We start from the raw sequence: 15,017 nt of genomic DNA on the forward strand, positions 1-15,017 counted from the left end.
AGTGGAAAGGAGAGACCAACAGTGACAATTTAGAGGTAGAAGACACAAATCAAGTAAAAAATGAATATTTCTGCAAAAAAATCAGGTAAGGAACTCAGAGAAATGGATCTGAGACATAATATCTACCAAAAACCTAGGGAGGAGAAAATAATGGGTGCAAAGGTAAATGATCATCAACTTAATACAAACTGTTAAATGCAGAAGAGGTTATATAAACACCTAACAGTAACTATATACTAAAACCAGTCATATATATGCTAAGAATAGAAGTAAAGAAATCAAATATATCACTAAAGAAAATAAGCAAAACATGAAAGAAAGGCAAGGAAGGATCAGAGAAAATCATTAGAAACCACAAGAAAACAGGTAATAAAATGGCAATACGTACATCCATATCAATCATTACTTTGAAGGTAAATGGAGTGAATGCTCCAATCTAGAGACGTAGGGTGTAAGAATGGATGAAAAAACAAAACAGATTTATATGCCTATAAGTGACCCACTTTACACCTCAAGAATAATAGTGAGAGGATAGAGAAACATCACAAAAATGCAAGTCAAAAGAAAGCTGGAGTAGCAATACTTGTATCAGAAAAAATACACTTAAAAAAGTACATAACAAGAGACAGAGGAGAACATTATATAACAGTAAAGGATACAATCCAAAAAGAAGATATAACAACTGTAAATCTATCCCACAATTAAGTGGGATTTATTCCCAAGCTACAAAGGTCGTTCAATATTCACAAATCAATCATTGTGATACAATACATCAACAGGAGAAAGGATAAGAAGCAGATGATCGGGGAATCTGGGTGGCTCATCCTTTAACAGTCTGAAATCAGCTCAGGTCATGACTTCATGATTCCTGAGTTCAAGTCCCGCATCAGAATCTGTGTTGAAAGCTCAGAGCCAAGAGCCTCCTTCGAATTCTGTGTCTCCCTCTCTCTCTGCCCCTCCCCTGCTCACGCTGTCTCAAAATTAATAAACTTTAAAAGAAAAGAACCACACGGTCATTTCAATACATGCAGAAAGGAGCATTTGACAAAGTAAAACATCCATTCATGATTATAACCCCCTAAAGTAGGTTTACAGGGAAAATACATCAAGGTAATAAAGGTTATCTATGAAAACCCTGCAGTTATAATCAACCTTAATGGGGAAAATCTGAAAGCTTTTCCTGTAAGGTCAGGAAGAAGACAAGGATGTTTACTCTTACCACTTTTAATAACCTAAATGTCCATCAACTGATGAATGGATAAAGAAATTGTGGTTTATATACACAATGGAGTACTACGTGGCAATGAGAAAGAATGAAATATGGCCCTTTGTAGCAACGTGGATGGAAGTGGAGAGTGTGATGCTAAGTGAAATAAGCCATACAGAGAAAGATACCATATGTTTTCACTCTTATGTGGATCCTGAGAAACTTAACAGAAACCCATGGGGGAGGGGAAGGGAAAAAAAAAAAGAGGTTAGAGTGGGAGAGAGCCAAAGCATAAGAGACTCTAAAAAATGGAGAACAAACTGAGGGTTGATGGGGGGTGGGAGGGAGGGGAGGGTGGGTGATGGGTATTGAGGAGGGCACCTTTTGGGATGAGCACTGGGTGTTGTATGGAAACCAATTTGACAATAAATTTCATATATTGAAAAGAAAAAAAATAAAGTTCAAATATACAATTGAAAAAAAAAAAAAACCAAGTTATTGGAGGTCCTAGCCACAGCCAGCAGACAAAAGAAACGAAATGAAACAAAGCAAAATAAAATAAAATAAAATAAAATAAAATAAAATAAAATAAAATAAAAACAAATCCAAATCTGGAAGAAGTGAATCTTTCACACTTTGCAGACTACATGACACTATATATAGAACACCCTAAAGAGTCCACCCAATAACTGCTAGAACTGATAAATGAATTCAATGTCACAAGATACAAAATCATTGTACAGTAATCTGTTGCATTTCTAGACAATAATGAAGCAGTAGAAAGAGAAATTAAGGAAACAGTCCCATTTACAGTTGTACACCAAATAATAAAGTATCTATGAATAAATCTAACCAAAGTGGTGAGCGACCTATACTCTGAAAAGTATAAAACATTGATGAAAGAAATTCAAGATGACACAAAGAAATGGAAGGACATTCCATACTCATGGATTGGAAGTACAAATACAGTGAAAATGTCTATACTTCCCAAAACAATTGACACAATTCAATTTCCATCAAAATACCAACAGCAGTTTTCACAGAACAAGAACAATCCTAAAATTTGTATGGAACCAAAAAAGACCCCAATCTTCAGAGTAAAAAACCTTTATGTGAAGTGATAACTATGGATAGCATTATGCCTCTGGATCTTCTGCTCCAAAACACAGTAACGTTAGCCTAAGCATTTGAACAAACATTAGACATATCCCAGCCAAGGATCATTCTACAAAATACATTCTACAAACGTACCCTCAAAACTTTGCAGATTATGAAAAATATGGAAAAATCTAAAAATTGTCATGGCCAAGTGGAGCCTAAGGAGACAGGATGACGGAAATGTGCCAGTTGGGATGAGTCTGGGATAGAAGAGGTTAAAACCTAAGCAATCTGTAAATCTATAAATTTTACTACTAAAGTAAAGTACTACTTTACTTTACTACTTTAATTTACTACTAAAATAAAGTACTAAATTTTAATAGTACTTCATACTACCATATCTCTTTGGGATATTGATTGTGATTATGTACCAACTCATATGACATAAATAGTCAGAAAACAGTCTGATGTATGTGGAGACTCAGTAATACCTTCCCAATTTTTCTGGTAACTAGAAACCCATCACGAATGAAAAGATGATTAGTAATCATGGTTTTATGTTTGCAACACATAATAGTATATGACTAGTTCTAGTATTAGTTACTAGTGATGGACATGTACCTATTCTTGTTGTTCTTACTACTGTTTAATTTAAATAATAGCATTCATGTTACAAAAAACTGAATGCATGATATACACTTCATAGAAACATCTCCTTGACATATTTTCAGATAATAACATGTATATACCACTGTATTATGTGGTATGTAAATTAAGTGTTTTTCTGATCTGGACAAGCATGTCATTGAATGGCTTTCCATAAAGGTGGTTATCCTAGATAAGGAATGATACTCAGATTTTACAGGATGTACTTCACATCATGCCTGAACATTGTCAAAACTAAAAATATACACACGGCCAGATGAATCATTGTGACTGGCTCACTTATTGTAAAGAATCCTTGCTTTAATATTTTCATGCATATTTTTATCAGGAATACAAGAGAATGAAATATTTCCAAATCAAAGAGATATTCAAAGACTGGAAGAACGATAGGGAGTTCAACGGGTTTCAGAAGGATAAGATGTGACCATGAATGGGGACTCACAGGAAAGCAGCTTTCTCTGGGCCACTCTGACATGTTTGCATGAGGATATGTGACTTGCCAAAGAGTGAGACCCAGAATCACAAGAGAGAAAGACAATGCTTTAGGAAGAGGGGACTTGGAAAGGGTGCTTCTGTGCCTAAGTGATGGCTCAGCAACCTCGCTGGGGGTCCCTGGGTCACAGACTTCAAAAGGCCAGCAGTAACCTAGACTCACAAAGATCTTAGTAACATAGATCAATGTAACTTAGAGCCACAAAGATCTTAGGACCACAGAGTTGATCTTCACCTATGATTAGGAGATGGCCACAGTTTCACAGGATATGATCATTGGGCTGGCAGTAGATGGTTAAAATATTATTTAGGGCTATACATTTAATTAAAAAATGTATGTGTAAAAATTTGGATTTGGAATGTTAAGAAAAATCACAGGCGCAACGTTACTTAGTTAAGGCCCCATGTCACTAAACCTAATTTCACTCCTGCAGGAATGTAACCTTTAACCAGCCAGCAAAGAATTCCCTAGTCAGTGCTGGAAATTTAACTGATAGATCCCTGCCATTCCCTTCAGAGGCAGTGTTGCCTAAATAACGTATTCCATGACACTAATTTTTTTGTTTATTTATTTTTAGAGCGAGAGAAAGAGAGCACATGCAAGGGAGGGACAGGACGAGAAGGAGGAGAGAATCCCACGACCACGAGGTCATGATCTGAGCCAGGATCAAGAGTCAGACACTTAACCAAGCCATCCAGGCACCCCGAGATTATGAGGTTTTAAAGGTTAGCAGGCTTGCTGGAATACAGCCCCGAGGACACTGGCCTACTCCTGAAGAGAAGGCAGAAAACAACTTGCAGGCAGGTGGCATGGAAACAGTGATCTGTACAATGCCTGGTGCACATAGTGGGGAGATTATACACTCATCGTGGAGAGCATCCCTGAGAGCAGTGTTCACAATAAGGGGACAAAGAGCTAGAACAGAGGAGCTGCGTGGTGCCATTTCCCTGCTCTGCCCACCCCCCCCCCTCCCCCCAGCATAAACACAGCCGTCTGCTGGAAACAATGTCATCCCCACACTGGCTGCCTAAGATGCTTACACCAACCCCACCTTCCTGTGCTCTGGCCTTCTAGGTCATTCAAACTTGCCTCAGTCCCAGTGTAGCTGGTCCATCCCCCAGAAGACCAGTGGAAGCCCATGACCACACCACGTCTCTTGACCAGACAGTTCTGCAGAGCTTCACTTTGAGTGGCAGTCGTTTCAAGTCTCATTTAACAAGCAGGTCAGAGCAGACCTAGATAAGTCCCACCACATTCTGTCCAAGGAACATATATTGCCCATACAACTGGCCTGAAGGATAGTGCAGCCAGAACACAAAACAGTGCATGCAACACACACCACAGACACTCCCTGATGTGCCAGGCCCTGGACATTGGATGACCTCCTCTTCATAAAACCATTCATCTCACAGGCAGGTAACATAATGAGCTTTTGTAACACAGAGAAGGCAAATACTCAGCCAAAATGCCAAGACAAGAGGAAGGCATTCCAATTGAAAGAACAAGATAAGGTCATGGGCAGAGAAATGGAAGGAACACTTCCAAACTCATTCTATGAGGCCAGCTTGGCCTTGAGTCCAAACTGGACAAAGACCCCAACAGAAAGGAAAAATACAGGCCAATTTCCCTGATGGAACTGGATGCAAAAATTCTCAACAAAAAGTAGCAAACCGAATCCAACAACACATAAAAAGAGTTATTCGGCACAATTAGGTGGAATTTATTCCTGGGATGCACAACAGATTCAATGTCTTCAAATCAACTGATGTGATACATCACATTGATAAAAGAAAGGATAAGAACCGCATGATCCTCTCAATAGATGCAGAATAAACATTTGACGAAATGCAGCAGCATCCTTTCTTGATGAAAAAAGAAAAAAAAACCTCATGAAAGGAGAGATAGAAGTATCGTGCCTCAACATGAGAATGTCCAGATACGAAAGTCCCACAGCTAATATCATCTTTAATGGGGAAAAACCGAGGGCTTTCCCCCTAAGTTCAGGAACACGACAGGGATGTCCACTCTCAGCACTGTCATTCACCATTCTGTTGGAGTCCTAGCTTCAGCAGTGAGACAACAAAAAGCAATACAAGGTATCCAAGTTGGCAAGGAGGACTCAAACTTTCTCTGCTCACAGACATGATACTCTCGTGGAAAATGCAAAAGACTCCACCAAAATCTTCTGGGACTGATACAGTAATTCAGGAAAGTCTCAGAATATAAAATCAATATACAGAAATTGATTGCATTTCTATAAACCAATAATGAATCAGCAGAAAGAGAAATCAAGGAAGTGATCTCATTTAAACTGCACTGGAAACCATAAAATACCCAGGGATAAACCTAACCAAAGAGGTAAAATGTCAGTACACTTAAAACAATAGAGGGGCACCTGGGTGGCTCATCAATTAAGTGCCGACTTCGGTTCAGGACATGATCCTGCATTTGTGGGATGGAGTCCCACGACGGGCTCTGTGCTGACATCTTGGAGTCTGGAGCCTACTTTAGAGTCTGTGTCTCCCTCTTTCTCTCTGCCCCTCCCCTGCTCATGCACCCTCACTCGCTTGCTCACTCTCTCAAAAATAAATAAACATTAAAAAAATTAAAAGAACAAACCATATAACGTCTATGAAAGAAGTTGAAGAAGACACAAAGAAATGGAAAAACACTCCATGCTAATGGATTAGAAGAAAAAATATTGTTAAAATGTCAATACCACCCAAAGCAATCAACACATCCAATGCAATTCCTATCAAAATAACATGAGCATTCTTCACAGAGCTAGAACCAACGATCCTAAAATTTGTATGGAACCAGAAAAGACCCCAAAGAGCCAAAGTAATGTTGAAAAAGAAAAACAAAGCTGGAGACATTACAATTCTGGACTTTATGGTGTATTAGAAAGCCGCAATCATCAAGACAGTATGGTACAGGCACAAGAACGGACACATAGGTCAAAAGAACAGAATAGAAAACCCAGAAATGGACCCTGAAACATGTGGCTGAGTAATTTTTGACAAAGCAGGAAAGAATATCCAAAGGAAAAAAAGAGTGTCTTCAGCAAATGGTACTGGGAAAACTGGACAATGAGAAAAATGAACCTGGACTATGTTCTTAAACTTCTCTCTCTCTCTCTCTCTCTCTCTCTCTCTCTGTCACACACACCGCACACACACACACATACACACACCTCAAAATGGATGAAAGATCTAAATGTAAGATAGGAAACCATCTAAATCCTAGAGGAGAAAACAGGCAACCAACCTCTTTGATTCTGACCGCAGCTTCTTCTTGCTTGTCATGTCTCCAGAAGCAAGGGCAATAAAAACCAAAATAAACTATTGGGACCTCAAGAAAAAAGCTTCTGCATAGCAGAGGACACAATCAGGAAAACTAAAAGGAAACTTAATGGAATGGGAGAAGATGTTTGCAGGTGACATATCAGATAAAGGGTTAGTGTCCAAAGTCTATAAAGAACTTATCACACTCAACACCCAAAAACCAAATAATCCAGTGAAGAAATGGGCAAAAGACATGAAGAGACACGTTAAGAAAGATGATATCCAGATTGGTCACACATGAAAAGATGCTCAATCTCACTCGTCATCACTGAAATACAAATCAAAACCATAATGAGATATCCCTTCACACCTATCAGAATGGTTAAAATTAATATCTCAGGAAACAACAGATGTTGGCAAGGATGCTGAGAAAGGGAACACTTTTGCAATGCTGGTGGGAATGCAAAGTGGTGTAGCTACTCAGGAAAATAGTATGGAGATTTGTTACAAAAACCACAAATAGAACTACACTAGGACCCAGCAATTGCACAACTAGGTATTTATCCAAAGGATACACTAACGCTGACTCGAAGTGGCACATGCACTCCAATGTTTATAGAGGCATTATCAACAATAGCTAAATTATGCAAAGAACCCAAATGACCATTGACAGATGAATGGATAAAGAAGATGTGGTATATTCATACAATTGAATATCACTCGGCAATCAAAAGGAGTGAAATCTTGCTATTTGCAACAACGTAGATGGAACTGCACTTTATTATGCTAAGCAAAATATGTCAGAGAAAGACACACATCATATGATTTCTCTCATCTGTGGAATTTAATAACACTGATGAACGTAGTGAAAGGAAAGCAAAAATAAGATACAAACAGAGAGGGAGTCAAACGATAAGAGACTGTTAAAATAAAAGGAAGAAGCTCAGGGTTCCTGGAGGGTTACTGAATAGGGGTATGGGCTAAATGGGTGATGGGCATTGGTGAGTGCAATTGGGATGAGTACTGGATATATATTGTAATTGATGGATCACTAAATTCTAATCCTGAAACTGTATTCCACTATAAGGTAACTAACTTGGGCTTAAATTTTTAAAAAGAAATATTTTTTAAAAAGTAAAGAATGTACTACCAGTCAAAAGAAAAGAATATTTAAATCAGACTCTTTGAGTGGAAATGAAAGACCAAAAGTGTTACAGACAAGAAAGAATCAGAGAAAACATCAAGAAACAATGGCAAAACAACTAGTAGAATGGCACTAAATATATGCCTATCAATAATTACTCTGAATGCAAATCGACTAAATGCTCCAATCAAAAGACATTGGATAGAGTGTCAGAATGGACAAAAAAAAAAAAAAAGAAAAGAAAAAACCAAACAAAACCAAGGCCTATCTAGATGCTGCCTACAAAGCCTTATTTGGACTTAAGTCACCTTCAGATTTAAAGTGAGGGAATGAAGAAACATTTATTATGCCAATAATGTCAAAAGAAAGCCAGTAGCAATACTTATATCAAGTAAAATAAACTTTAAAAACAAGACTGTAGTTTGGTACCCTTTGGGTCAATACCTAGTAGTAAAATTGCATGCACCCAATATTTATAGCAGCATTATCAACAGTAGCCAAATTATGGAGAAAGCCCAAGTATCCATCAACTGATGAAGGTATAAAGAAGTTGTGGGGTGTGTGTGTGTGTGTGTGTGTGTGTGTGAATGTATACGCATATGTACATACATACATACATACATACATACATATGTACATACATACGTACATACATGCATATGTATATACAATGAAATATAACTCAGCTTCAAAAAGAATGAAATTGTGCCACTTGCAATGATGTGGATAGAGCTCGAATGTATTATGCTAAGTGAAATATGTCAATCAGAGAAAGACAAATATATGATTTCACTCATGAGGAATTTAAGAAACAATACAGATGAAAACATGGGAAGGGGGCAGGAAAAGAGAAAAGTGGTAACAAACCACATGAGTCTCTTAATGATAGAGAAAAAAACTGAAGGTTGATGGAGGGAAATGGGTCAGTGCTGGGCTAGATGGGGGACGAGTATTAAGGAGAGCACTTGTGATGAGCACTGGGTGTTTTATGTAAGGGATGAATCACCAAATTCTACTCCCGAATCCGAGAATGCACTGTATGTCAACTATGACTTAAATTAAAATAAATAAATAAATAAATAAATAAATAAATAAATAAATAAATAAAGCTATAACAAGAGATGAAGACAGACACTATCTCATACTAAAGGAGACAACCAAACAAGAAGATCCAATGATTGTAAATTTTGATGCACGCAACATGCAACCACCAGGTATGTAAAACATTTAACAACAACCATAAAAGAACTCATTTATAATAATATAACGATTGTAGAGGACTTTAACACATCACTCACATCAATGGAGAGAAGCTGTAAACTGAAAATCAACAAGGAAACAATGGCTTTGAATGACACAGTGGACCAGATGGGTTTAACAGGTATATTCAGAACACTCCATACTAAAATGGCAGAGTACACATTCTTTTCAAGCGCACATGGGGCATTCTCCAGAAGTGATCACATTCTAGGTCACAAATCAGGCCTCAAGAGTTACCCAAAGACAGAGATCAGACCAAGCATCTTTTCTGACCACAAAGCTAGGAAACTTGAAGTTAACACACACACACACACACACACACACACACACAGGGAAAGGCCACAAATAAAGGGAGGTTAAACAACATGCTAATAAATGAATGGGTCAAACAGGAAATCAATGAGGAAATACACTAAAACAAATGAAAATGAAAATACACTGGAAAAACCTTTGGAATGCGGCAAAAGCAGTCCATGATGGAAGTATACAGCATTACAAGCTTAGCATAAAGAGCAAGAAAAATCTCAAACAAACCTAACTTACAACTAAAGGAATGAGAAGAAGAATAGCAGAAGGAAGGAAATAATAGAGATTAAGGCAGAAATAAGGAATATAGAAACCAAAAAGACACTAGACCAAATCAATGAAACCAGGGGTTGGTTTCTTGAAGACAGTAATCAACATGAAAACCTCCTAGGCAGACTTTTCACAAAGAAAAGAGAAAGGACTCAAGTAAATAAAATCACAGAAAGGAGAAAGGAGAAATAACAGTCAACACCACAAAAATACAGTTTGAAGATAATATTATGAAATACTATATGCAACAAATTGGACACTGAGAAAAATGGACAAATTCCTAGAAACACAAAAACTACTGAAACGGGAAGATACATAAAATCTGAAAACAGAAAGAAATCAAATCAGTAATAAAAAATTTCCCCCCAACACAAGAGTTCAGGGCCAGATGACGAATTCTACCATACATTTAAGGAAGAGGTAATATGTATTCTTCTCGAATTATTACAAAAAATAAAAAAGAAGGAAAACTTACAAATTCATTTTATGAGGCCATCATTACCCTGATACCAAAACCAGATGAACCTCCACTAAAACCAAAAACTTCCGGGGCGCCTGTGTGGCTCGGTCGGTTTACTGTCCAACTCTTAATTTCGGATTAGGACATTATCTTGCAGTGCGTGGGTTTGAGTCCCATGTTGGACCCTGCCATGACAGTGTGGAGCATGGCCAGGATTCTCTCTTTCCCTGTCTCTCTGCCTCTCCCTCACTTTTAGGTACTCTATGTCTCTAAGTAAATAAATATTTTTAATATGTTAAACATTTTTAAATAAAACTGCAGACCAATAGCCCAATGAGTATGTATGCAGAAATTCTCATCAAAATACCTTCAAATTAAAGTCAACAATATATTCATAGAATCATTTACCATATCAAGTGGGATATATTCTTGGGCTGCAAGGGTGATTCCACATTCACAGATCAATCAACATGATGTACCACAGTAATAGAAGAAAGGATAAGAACAATATGATGCTTTCAACAGATGCAGGAAAAGCATTTGACAAATGTCACATCCATTCATGATAAAAACCCCTAGCAAAGTAGACTGGGACTCAACCTACCTGCACATAATAAAGGTCATCTATGAAAAACCCAGAGCTCATCTCATCCTCAATGGGGAAAAATTGAAAATTTCTCCTCCAAGGTCAGGGACAAGGCAGGGATGACCCCTCTCACCACTGTTATTCCCCATAGTATGGGAAACCCTAGCCACAGCAATCAGAAAACAAAAAGAAATCAGAGGCATCCAAATCGGCAAGGAAGAAGTAGACTTTCACTATTTAGAACTGACATGATGCTCTCTATAAAAAAACATGAAAGACCCCATAAAAATTGCTAGAATTGATATACGAATTTGGCAAATCAAAATATACAGAAATCAATGTACATAAATCTATTACATTTCTGTAGACAAATAATGAATTAACAGAAAGAGAAAGTAAGGGATCAATCCCATTGACAGGTGCACCAAATACCCCAAGATGCTGGAATAAACCTAACCAAGGAGGTGAAAGACCTGTACTCTAAAGGCTATGAAACACTGATGAAAGAAATGGAAGAGGACACAAAGAAAAGGAAATACATTTCATATTCATGGATAGGAAGAATAAAATACTGTTAAAATGTCTACACTCCTCAAAACAATCTACACATGTAATGAAATACCTATCACACTAACGAAAACATTTGTCACAGAACTAGAACAAATAATCCCCAAATTTGTATGGAATGACAAAGACCCCAAACAGCCAAAACAAAATTGAAGACGAAAACTAAAGCTGGAGACATCACACTTCTAGACTTTAGGTTATATTACAAAGCTGTACTGATCAGAACAGTATGGTACTGGCAAACAACAACAACAAAAACACAGACGCAGAGATCAATAGAATGGAAACCCAGAAATGAACTCAAACCTATATGGTCAATTAATTTGCCACAAAGCAGAAAAGGATATCCAATGGGGAAAAAAAGAGAGTCTTGGGGCACATGGGTGGCTCCAAAACTGTGATTGGGGTTTCAGCTCAGATTATGATCTCAGGGAAGTGCAGAGCATGCATGTGATCCTCTCTCTCCATTTTTCTCTGCCCCTCTTCTGCATGTACTCTCTCTTCTCAAAAATAAATACATAAACATAAAAAAAAGTCTCCTCAACATATGGTTTTGGAAAAAATAGACAGCAAACTGCAAAACAAAACAAAAACAACGGACCCCTTTCTTACAACATACACAAATAAATCCAACATGGATAAAGACATATGTGTGAAACGTGAAACCAAAAAATCCCAGAGGATAACTAACACAGGCAGTATCTTATTTGACATTGGCTGTACAAACATCTTTGTAGATATATCTCCTGAGGTAAGGGAAACATAAGCAAAAATAATGGGACTTCATAAAAATAAAATCTTCCATCACCAAGGAAATAATCAACAAAACTAAAACACCTACAGGATAATATTTGTAAAGACATCTGACAAAGGGTTAGTGTCCAAAATATATAAAGTTATACAGCACCCCAAAAATGAGATATCCAATTAAATATGGGCAGGCGATATGAATGGACATTTTCCCAAGGAAGACATACACATAGCCAAGAGACACATGAAAAGATGCTCAACATTACTCATCGTCAGGGAAATACAATTCAAAAGTACAATGAGATAACACGTCACATCTGTCAGAATGACTAAAATCAATGAATGATGAAAAGGCAGGTGTTGACAAGCATGTGGGGAAAGAGAAACCCTCTTGCATTGTGGGAAGGAATGCAAACTGGGGCAGCCACTCTGGAAAACATCATGGCGATTAGTAAAAAAAAATGGAAATAGAACTACATTATGATCCAGCAATTTCACTACGAGGTATTTCCACAAAGAATACAAAAATAATTCTTCAAAGGGATACATGCACCGTGATGTTTACAGGAGCATTTTCTACAACAGCCAAATTATGGAAACTGCCCAAGAATCCATCAACAGAAGAATTAACTGAGATGTAGTATATGGAATGTAATATTATTTAGCCGTAAAAACATGAAATCTTGTCATTTGCCAGGAGGTGCATGGAGAGAGAGAATGTTATGCTGGGTGGAATAAGCCTGTCAGAGAAAGACAAACACCAGATGATTTCACTAACACATGGAAATAAAACAAAACAAAGGGGGCGGAGGGAGAAAGGAGACAGTGACAAACAGACTGTTAACTAGGAAACAAACTGAGGGCTTCCACAGCGAGGAGGGGAATGGGTGAAACAGCTGCTGGGGATTAAGAAGTGCGCCTGGGATGAGCACCAGGTGACGTGTGGAAGTGTTGCTCTATATTCTACACCTGAAATGAATACTACACTGTATCTTCACTCACTGGAATTTAAATTAAAAGATAACATAGGTTAATAACAGCTACCTACCAGGTTTTCTGTAGTTTTCAATCACTTCATTAGGTTGGAAAAATAACCATTAAATTTTTTAAAAAGTATGTATGATGTGGGGGACAGTTTGTGCCCTTACCTCGGTCTCTGGTTCCAGCAGGACTCAGAAAGTGGGTCCCAGCTCACTCTTGTAGGAGGCCCTGAGACGAGCATTTCATGTATTCACATCCTAACGGAATGCAGCTCCCGTTCTTCTGAATCTCTCAGGATTTCTTCCCGGAAAGAAGCCTGAATCTGGAACAAACCATCGACTGCATTTATGAGGTGATGTCGTAGAACCCCGCAATCCACGAGACCTTTAGTAAAATACGTCTTGTTCAAAAACTGTCTGGAAAGGGGAGAAATGAAACACGGGAACAGCCCACAAAATGCAAGGCCTGTGCTGCTCAGCAACCAGCTTGACCAGGGAAGCCACCCAGCACCCCCTCCTCAGCACTCAGTACAACAAGGCAGATACTCTCTGTGACTCAGGAGATGCCAAGTTGCTGCAAAGCTCCCAAGGTCTCTCCTGGTCTGGGTGGCAGAACCAGCTGGAAAGGCAGCTCTGCTCTCTGTCCTGAGACAGTGGCAGAGGACCTGTGTCCTCTGGGAGCAACAGAAGCCCTTCCTGCTCTGAAGTGCCCTGGGTCACAAAAGCCAATGGTGTGTCTTCTGCTGGCCATCACTGCCCAGGCAGAGAAACCAACCCCCCGGGTCTGTGGTGCTCGAGCTCTCTCTGCTGGCCACCATGGGTATTCCTTCAATGTGGAAGGCTGTGGTCGCTCAGCTGAAGACTGAAGGTGCTCTGGGCAACTAAGCCTGTTCTCTACACTGGGAAGGGTCTTAGTGACAGGCCCTGGGACACAAAGAAATCTTTTCCTTCTCCTTTCTTGTGAGTGAAGAATGAAACTGAATTTATTAATGGAATGACATCATTTGTAATGTTTTAAGCAATGCTTATAGAAAAATAGACCGCCAATTTACACATGCTGAACATAAGGTAATTGTGTTTACCAGCATAGTATTTATGTTAGATAAAGAATGGACACCTTTGAGAGAGAGATGCTGGCTTCCAGGTATGGAATGAATGAGTCCTAGGGATACAAAGGACAGCCAATGGAATAGAGTCAATCCTGTAATAATACTGTTGCATGCTTTCACAGGATAGCCACACTTGTGCTGAAGTACCACATAATTTATAGGCATATGGAAGGACTACAATGTATGCCTAAAACTAATACAACAAATGTGTGAACAATATTTCAATTAAAAGTCAACAACTTTTACACTATCTTTAATTTCTCTTTCTTTGCCAATAAACTATCATTCCTGGGGTGCTTGGGTGGCTTATTTGGTTAAGCGTCCAACTTCCACTCAGGTCATGATGTTGCAGCCCATGAGTTTGAGACCTGCATCAGGCTCTGTCCTGACAGCTCAGAGCCTGGAGCCTGCATCAGATTCGGTGTCTCCTGCTCTCTCCCAACCTTCCTCCCTCAGGCTCTCTCCAAAAAAGAAAAACAGAAACATTATAAATTTAAAAAATTTTTCCTAATTTAGAATCTGTAAAATTCCATTTATACCAGATTCTCTAACATCACCATCTTCTTGTTGAGAGCTTATCTGAATAGTCACTAATAATACCTTTGATTACACATATGTGACAAGGTCAGAATGCAACTTACAGGGAGCTACACATCTGTTATGAATGTATTGTATGTATCCTTCTCTAATATTTCCAATGAAACGTGCTTTAGGGATATGGATGGATGAAATAATGTCCATCAGTCCTATAGGTCAAATTCCAATAGGACCATTATGCTTTCAATTACTAATTGCCATCTCTTCAAAATTAAAAGAAAGCTGGGACAAGAAAGTGTC

This window comes from Panthera leo, chromosome E2, assembly GCF_018350215.1.
Source record: "Panthera leo isolate Ple1 chromosome E2, P.leo_Ple1_pat1.1, whole genome shotgun sequence".
Lineage (NCBI taxonomy): Eukaryota > Metazoa > Chordata > Mammalia > Carnivora > Felidae > Panthera > Panthera leo.